This window comes from Notamacropus eugenii, chromosome 4 (assembly GCF_028372415.1).
Source record: "Notamacropus eugenii isolate mMacEug1 chromosome 4, mMacEug1.pri_v2, whole genome shotgun sequence".
NCBI lineage: Eukaryota > Metazoa > Chordata > Mammalia > Diprotodontia > Macropodidae > Notamacropus > Notamacropus eugenii.
In genome coordinates this window covers 165,365,956-165,375,400 of record NC_092875.1, presented here as the reverse complement: position 1 = coordinate 165,375,400, position 9,445 = coordinate 165,365,956, and positions in this window count along the sequence as shown.

Genomic DNA, 9,445 nt, shown 5'->3' with positions numbered 1-9,445 from the left:
ATGGATGCCAAGAATTGCTAATCTGATTCTAACTGCCAGGTCTACTTGATGATCAGCAAGTCTAATGCTACTATTCCACCAATTCCCCAAACTTTCCATATGGTGAGCAGTTGGTCCTAATTTAAAGAGCAACAGAACCTTAGATCTAGCTGACCTCAGACCACTAGCTCATCCTCACTGTGTACTTGTCATTTTACTATCTGTCCCTCTGTTCTTATACCCATGTCATCTTGGTATCTTCCTCTCTGCATAACCCTCACCACTCCCAAATACATTACACATCTCATTTTCTGGGCTCAATGATCAGATTAATAATGCCACATTACCACTGTTTCTGGAAAGATCCTGTCAATTTATCATGCCCTGTGGATGAATTCTCCATCCCTGTACTACCTAGATACTGCATTCCCTAGACATTACATATATGTGTGTGTATCTATGTGTGTATATATGTATACACACACACACATACACACACACACACATACATGGTGGTGGTGATGGTTGTTGTCCTAAGTTCTTGAGGAGGACCAAAATGATATCACCACGATAAAGTCAAGTTTCAGTGTGTCTGACTGTGGCTGATCAGATCAATATGAGCTCGAAATGCTCTATCACAGATTGGGCACAGATAGTTCGTGTGAACATTTGGGGTGAATACTCTAAATTTGCACATCCTGGGTTTTCTTTGAGCTGTTTCAATTCTGCTTTGCTCATACAGCACAGTACCTTCTCTGATGTGGGCACACCATGCTGAGAGGTCCTGTCCCAGTGTCTCCCATATCACACAATCAATTACAAAGTTCTTGATAGAGACCTTGAAAGTGTCCTTGTATCACTTATTCTGACCACCATGTGAGTGTGTGCCCCATGTGAGCTCTCCATAAAATAATCTTTTTAGCAAGTGTATATTTTGCATATACACACCACATACAGACAGACACACACAAATATATATACATATATATATTCTTCAAATATTAGAATTTAAGTTTCTTGAGGACAATGAATATTTAAATAGATTATAGATATATATTAAATGTAGCTACATAGTTATATAATATGTATCTATATATAGATATAGATAGACATTATATAGATATGTGGCACTTAATATGGTTTATTCATCTATCCACTCATATGCCAGCATAGAGAAATCACCTATCCCTTCTATTCTATCATGACATTTTTTGGGGAGAGCACATTCCCCAGGAATCCCAATAAATGTGTGTGTGTATGAATTTTCTATATTCTTCAGCATAATGAACAAGAAAAAGAAAGATGAAAGACATGGCAGGGGGAACAAAGTTACACATTATTATATCAATGTTTCCCTTAAATAAACTAATTAACTTATACTTTCAATAATTTCCTCTCTTATGTTGCCTGAAGAATCAATATTTCCAATCTTATCTTCTTCTCATCTGAGGTATGGTCCCATATTTTCAATTCCTTGCAAGATGACTCTACTCAAAGTATCCTAAGGAAATTATGACCTTTGAATCAAATTTATCATATTTTTACCAAATCAGGAAAACTTGCAAACTTCATATGTAACAGTTAATTCCATGCCCTTACCGCTGCTCCTGCCTCCTGCTTAGTTGATAATATCACAGAAAGTAAGGGGCAGATAATAGATATTGAGGTGTTCAAATGAAATGCAAAAATGTTTCTTTGCTCTGTTTTCCCTTTGCAAAGTGTTAAGAAGTAATTCTGCTGATAAAATTAGAAAGCTAATCATTGGTTGGCTGAAGACTGAAAATGTCTCTGGTGGTCTTGAAATAAGGCTAGCCTGAAATAGTATTCAGGTAAGGAGTAGTATTGTGCAGTGTGATCCCTGAACTTCTGTCAGAGTGCAATGGGGGAAAGGGTATCTTTCTATTCTCCCTCCCCCAGATACAATGATCTACCTTATTTCATTGGTATTTTTTTAATGAGGTATCTCATTAAATAAATGAAGCATTCTCTTTAGGGGAAAGAGGAGGGATAAAGAAGAGAGAGAGAGAGACAGAGTGACAGAGAGACAGAGAGACAGAGAGACAGAGAGTCACAGTCACAGAGAGAGAGAGCTGACTTTACTCTTAAGCTTCAGAAACATAAATTGATCTCAGAAATAAATCTGTAACTATTCCCATTTCACCCAGATTGTCTTTGTAAAACGATTTTGCTAGTGAACATGAACTTTTAAAATTATACATATATATATATAGATAAATTTATACAAAATATTATAGACATCTTATATTATTGATTACAAACATTTTGCTATGTATTCAAATGAACTATAGAGTCACTTTTATTTTATTTAGTGGCATTTAACTATTCATTTCAGAAAGCCACATTCAATAGATTAAGGACATTTCAAAGAAAGCATAAAGCATAAAAGTGTTTCAGTTAAACCCCAAAGTTGGCTCTAGAGGTTGAAAGAGGATTCTTGTGTGAAGGTGCCGCAAAAAGACAAATCAGATTAAGGTGGTCCAGTGAGATGCCTCAAGAAGTTTAGCATGTAGCTCTGTGTGAAAGAAGCAGAAGCAGGAGTGCATCATAATAGCACCTCAATAATTAATGAATGGTTGTCATGGAAGGAATGAAACACCAATTTTTGGTACCCTTAGGTTTATTGAGAAAATGGATCAAAATATATATTACAAAAAAATGAGAGAAAAATAGGTTCAGTGAATGATAGAACAATTGAAAACAGGATTATTTGTTTGAGCAGCATGGCTTTAATTATTCTTATATTCTTATAGTGGGAGTACACTTGCTAATCTTTAATCTGACAAAGCTTCAAGGACCCAATGAAAACATAACAAAATAAGGAATGGATGAAAGGCAATATGGAAAACAGCCTCAGCATTCATTAAAAAAAATGAATTTGCTACAGTTTTCAAAAATTGTATTCTATAATTTTGCTCATATTTTATCTGAGTGGTGCAGAATTTAATGTGATCAAGTTGTAATGATAGATGTTACAAATAAAAAATGGATAGACACATTCCTCCCCTAGTGTTACTTTCATTTGGCATGCTTTCTGTTGAGACACAAGGAAGATGCATTCAATTAATACCAACACCACAGCTTTCTCATGGAGCTGTTTTTTGGATTAGTGGCAGAACTGTACAAGAAAAATTCAGTCTTTTAGAAGAAGAATTCTAGAACTTCAAACTAGTTTAACATTATAACAAATAAGTACTAATGACTGCTTACTTTTAGAAAGAAGTTTAAAGATAAGGTGCTAACATGTAATAACTCTGAATGGGATTTTTACATTCCAATGATTCTGCCACCATTGGCACCTCCTCAGGGCAGATAGTTAGATACACTTTTTCAACTGTGGAATGCTTTTCCAATTGCTCCAATAAATCTTCTATTGAGGAACTATCCAGTATAGTTTGAAGCTGTCTTCCAGAAAGCTTTTTGAACTTTGTGGGCACAAGTGCAGCCATTCCACTGTGTTTCTGTTATCCTTCACACATGCAACAAGACCAATCATTTTCTTTTCAATCACACTTCTGGATGATAATTTTTTTATGCCAAATATTGCAAGAAGTTCTTTGTGTGTTATGTGTTATATACTTTTTATAACCACTACATAAATTTTCACTGCCTTCTGGGTTACTAGAAATCCTTATTGTCTGGTGACAATAAGGTGATCCATGATAGCTATGTAACATTACTAAAATAATAGTATTGGCAATGAGATTTTGTCAACAAGAAATTTGAAATTACTGAGCTCTCTGTATAATTTCTCAAACACAACTCTGCAAGTCACAGTGCATATATTTAGTTTTGGATCCAAAATATTATCTCTCTTGCGGCCTCTTTAAGATATTAGTACTGCTAACTCAACATACAACCCACACAATGGCATTCCACAATATTGTCATTATGTATTCATCATCTAATTTGTTTTTCCTTTGTGAATTAACAAGTAGATCACTTTAAAGTGACTATAGAACTCCTTAAGGAAGCTGAACAATAATCTGAGACTTGATTCAATAAGCCTAATGCCATGTGGAAATAAGAGCATTTTTGAAAAAAAATTATCATCTATAGGTTCTACTTCTTCCAAATGAACTATATACACTACATTTTTTCCATAATTGTGGCACCATCTTTGGTGTGCATAGCTTCCAATATAGGACTCAATTGAACTTGATTATCAGAGGATTATAACACACAGCCACCCATGCCCCAGTAATTTTGTCTATCAAGTAATAATGTGTTCTTTTGTTCCACTTTTTGTAAATGATAAGCAAACAAATAACAACAGAAACAAAACACCTTCTCAACAACATTCTGTACTATGATGTGACTATGAAGATGTGGTCCCCTATAGAGAATTGCCTAAAAATACCAATCTGTTCATTTTTCCTATTTTAATCAAGAGAGTCTTTGATACATGCATAGACTCTTCTTATATATATTTTATAGCCTTGGGAAAGTAGAGGTAGGTGGGGAGAGGGAAGAAGTTGCTTATATTTTGTTTTATTTGATTCAAAAATGATCTGAATTTTCCCTCATTCATTTGGTATTCTTTAAATGTCTTCAAAATAAATTTGTTTAAATTGTTTTGCCTCCTACATGGAGTTTTCCCTATGTAGTTAATCTGATTCTGCTACTCTTCCTAAATTTATTTTCTTTGATGTTACTTCTATTTATCATGGAATACGTTAGGGCCTCAGGTGTGATGCTTCCATTCTAACATATAGTTACAGTAGAATTGAAATAAATCAGAAGGATAATAAACTGGATCATTACAGAAATGGTGATTAATCTGTTTTAATTTTCAACTATTTGTTGCTCTCCAGATAGCTATATGAATGCTTTGGGGATTATTTAGTTAGATATATCTCATAAAAAATTTTTTACATATTAACTTTAACTGTTCTTCTTTCATTGTTTGATTAAAAATATGCTTCAAGTCCCCATATAGCTCCTCCAATGTTGTTTTTTTTTAAATTAGATTGTTGTTCTAAACTGATGTTGTCTTGATTGCCATGTTGCTCTATTTGTCAAGGAGATCAAATATTTCTTTTCTAAGTAATTCCCTGACCTGTTGGTCTAATTGTAACAAATAGTTTATATCTGTTAAGAGGCCTAAAATAAAGCAACCATCCCTTAGTATCTTTACTTTTATTCATTTCCCAGTACTCAGATCTAACACTTTTAAGACAGTTGGCAAACCAATTGGTTTTCACTAGTGGGTAGATTGACAACAACAGTGGATACTGAAATAACTCCCATTTTAGTAGCCTGATACTTCCTATTCATTCAAAAATAGTCAGTATCATTGTTTTGTGTTGTTTAATTTTCACCATACCCACTTCACTCTGACCCCTTTTAGAAAAAAAGTAATCATGATATGCTGTCCTGGAACATGTGATGGAACTCTTAATTCTGCAGTGAATAAAATTGAGCTGTCAAAAAACTTGCTCTGCCAGTAATATACTTTTGACCTTGAGCAAATAATTTCATATTTCTTAGCCTCAACTTCTTCATTTGAAAATTATGATAGAGATGAACTTCTGAGAGCCAAGATGGAAGTACTGTCCCCCTCCCTGATTCAACTTGAAAAACCGAGAGAATATTGCCACAGGAAAAATCCTGGAATAGTAGAGCCAACAGAAGTGGTAAACCATGTTTTAGCTCAGGAGGTTAAAGAGATCAAAGGGAAATGTCCCTCTTACTGTGGCTGAAGGGGACCAGTGCAGGACCAGAAGCATCCCAGCCAGCCCCACCTGAGGGGATCAGCAGAAGATTCTGAGCCCAAAGGAGTAAAGCTGGTAAGCACCAATACCAGGACCCCAGATGTCCCTTAGCATGGTCAGGGGACTTGGGCAGACACAATGCAGAGGAGATTAGTGCAGCCCTAAGAGAGGAGGAGAACTCTAGTGGCCAGACTAACCCTCCTTATGCTGTGAATTTAAGTGTAACCCCAGGGAAACTCAGACTTTCCTAGCCTCAGCCTTGGCACACAGCAGCCAGCTCAACACCAGATAAACTGCAGCATTATATAACTTGTAGTTGAAAGAACCAGAGGACATAGAGCACAAAGCCAATAAGAAGGACCCTAGATCCCAGCACAAGAAACATGGGTCAGAGTCCCTGTGCCCCAGAAACAGAGATACATTTTAAAGTGCAGGAAAAAAGGCAGTCACAAAGAGCAAGAAGCAAATTAGATAACCAAAGACAATAGAATCTTATTAAAGGGATAGTGAAGATATAATATGAATTCAGAAGAGGACAGCATTGACACTGTATTAACATCTGAAATTTCAAAAGGGAATATGAACTGGTCTCAAGCCCAAAGATCATTCTTGGAAGAAGTCAAGAATGGTTTTAAAAGTCAAATAAGAGAGGTAGAAGAAAAATCGACCAATGATTTAAAAAAATTCAGTTTCTTAAAGAGTAAAATTGCCAAATAAATAAGGAGATACAAAACTTAACTGGAGAACATAACTCTTTTAAAAAAGGAGGTACAAAAGCTAACTAAAGAAAACAATTCATTTAAAATTAGAATTGGGAAAGTAGGAAGTAATGACTCTATGAGGCATCAAGATTCAGTCCAAAAAAATCTAAAGAATAAAAAATAGAAGAAATGTAAAAAAAAAAAAAAACTCATTGGAAAAACAACTGACCTGGAAAATACATCCAGTAGAGAAAATCTAAGAATTATTGATATACTGTAAAGCCGTGATGAAAAAAGAGCCTAGACAGTACCTTCCAAGAAATCATTCCAGAAAACTGCCCTGAGGTCCTAAATACAGAAGGCAAAATAGTCATTGAGAACAAATTATAAAGCAGCAAAAGCCAAAAAATGACAGAGTGAAAGAGATTTTCAGGCTAAGACAGACTGGAAGACCAACAGGAAAGGTCTATCACACCAGTCTCAGAGCTGAGCCTTGACCCCAGGGGACAGCGCAGACAGGACTGGAGCAGGCTTTGGGGCACAGAATCACAGGTAGCAGCTATAGTTCCCAGAATTCTCAACCCACAAATGCCAAAGACAGCTTCAAAAGTCAGAAGTCAGTGAGAAAGCTGCTTCACCTGGGTGAGAAGGGTATGCGGTCTGGGACCAGGCTTGAACCCAAGATGGTGGCAGGCATTGCAGCAGCAGTGTCCACTTTTAGAGCCCTGGATTAAAGATCCTGAGGAAACTGAGCAATCAATCTGCATCTCAGTTCTCAGTGACAGTCCTGGAGTGAGGAAGAGTCCTGTCCTGGTAGAACTGGTGGAGGCTCTGGGGGAACCCTACTCACAGATCCTGGACAAATAAGAATGCTTGATGTTGCTCACAGACAAGAGCCCAGACCAAGAGAGGAGGAAGCTCCTCTCCTTTGATTGTGCCACCTTGGAGGATCTGAGAACTTGCAGGTCCTTTGAGTATAACCTCCACTTGACAAAGGACTCTACAGTCAAGTAACTGGCTGGGAAAATGCCCAAAGAAGGGGAAAAAATAAGACTATAGAAGATTGCTTTCTTAGTGAATGGATATTTTCTCCCATCATTTCAGATAAGGAAGAACAAAACATACCATCAGAGGAAGACATAAAAGTCAAGGCTTCTACATCCAAAACCTCCAAAAAATACGTGATGGTCTCAGGCCATGGAAGAGCTCAAAAAAGGATTTTGAAAATCAAGTAAGAAAGGTAGAGGAAAAATTGGGAAAAGAAATGAGAGTGATTGAAGAAAATCATGAAAAGCGAGTCAATAGATTTTTAAAGGAGACCCAAAAAATACTGAAGGAAATAACACTTTTAAAAATAGACTAACTCAAATGGCTAAAGAGCTCCAAAAACTCAAGGAGGAGAATAATGCTTTAAAAAAGCAGAATTTGCAGATGATATGATGATAGACAAATTCAGAGATTCAAGTAAAAAACTACTTGAATTAATAAACAACTTTGGCAAAAATGTGGATTATAAAATAAATTCACACAAATCTTCTGCATTTCTATATATTACTAACAAAGCCCAACAGCAAGAGATAGAAAGAGAAATTACATTTAAAGTTAGGGTAGACACTACATAATATTTGGGAGTCTACCTGTCAAAACAGATCCAGGAACTATATGAACACAATTACAAACCACTTTTTGTACAAATAAAGTCAGATCTAAGTAAATGTAAAAACATCAGTTGCTCGTGAGTAGGCTGAGCCAACATAATAAAAATGACAATTCTACCTAAATTAATTTACTTATTTGGTGTCATACCAATCATACCATCAGACAATTATTTTATAGAGCTGGAAAAAATAATAACAGAATTCATGTGGAAGAAAATAAGGTCCAGTATATCAAGGGAACTAATGAAAAACAAATGCTAGGGAAGGTGGCCTCGCTTTACCAGATATCAAATTGTATTGTAAAGCAGAAATTATCAAAATCACTTGGTATTGGCTAAGAAACAGAAGTGTAGAGCAGTGGAATAGGTTAGGTACTCAAGACACAGTAGTCAGTGAATATAGCAATCTACTGTTTGATAAACCCAAGAACCCCAGCTTATGGGGTAAGAACCCATTGTTCGACAAAAATTGCTGGGAAAACGGGATAACACTGTGGTGGAAACTAGGCATAGACCAATGTCTGACTGTACACAAGAATAAAGTCCAAATGGGTACATGATCTAGGTATAAAGATTGATACTATAAAAAAATTAGTGGAACAAGGAATAGTGTATTTTTCAGATTTATGAAGAAGAGAAAAATTCTTCACTAAACAAGAGACAGAAAGCGTTATGAAATGGATGATTCTGATTGCATTATCCTGAAAGGTTTTGCACAAACAAACCCAATGCAATAAAGATTAGGAGGGAAGCAGAAAACTAGGAAAGAATTTTTGAAACAAGTGTCTGTGATGAAGGTCTCATTTCTAAAATGTATAGAGAATTGAGTCAAATGTACAAGAATGCAAGTCATTCCCCAATTGATAAATGGTTAAATGATATGAACAGGCAATTTTCAGAGGAAGAAATTAAAGTTATCTACAGTCACATGAAAAAATGCTCTAAATCACTATTGATTAGAGAGATGAAAATCAAAACAACTCTGAGGTACCACATCACATTTATCAGATTGGCTAATATGACAAAACAGGAAGATAATAAATGTTAGAGAAGATATGGGAGAGTTAGAACACTAATTCATTGTTGGTGGAGCTGTGAGCTGATCCAATCATTCTGGAGAGCAATTTGGAACTATGCCCAAAAAGCTACAAAAATGCGCACACCGTTTGACCCAGCAATGCCACTTCTAGGACTGTATCCCCAAGAGATGATAAAAATGGGAAAGGGAGAAAGATTGTACATACACACACACACAGATAAACACACACACATACACATATATAGACAGAAAGTACAGGGTATGTTGAATCAGAAGAGATGATATCTGCACAAAAATAAAATAAAATAAAAATTAAGAAGTTAGGGAAGGAAATACC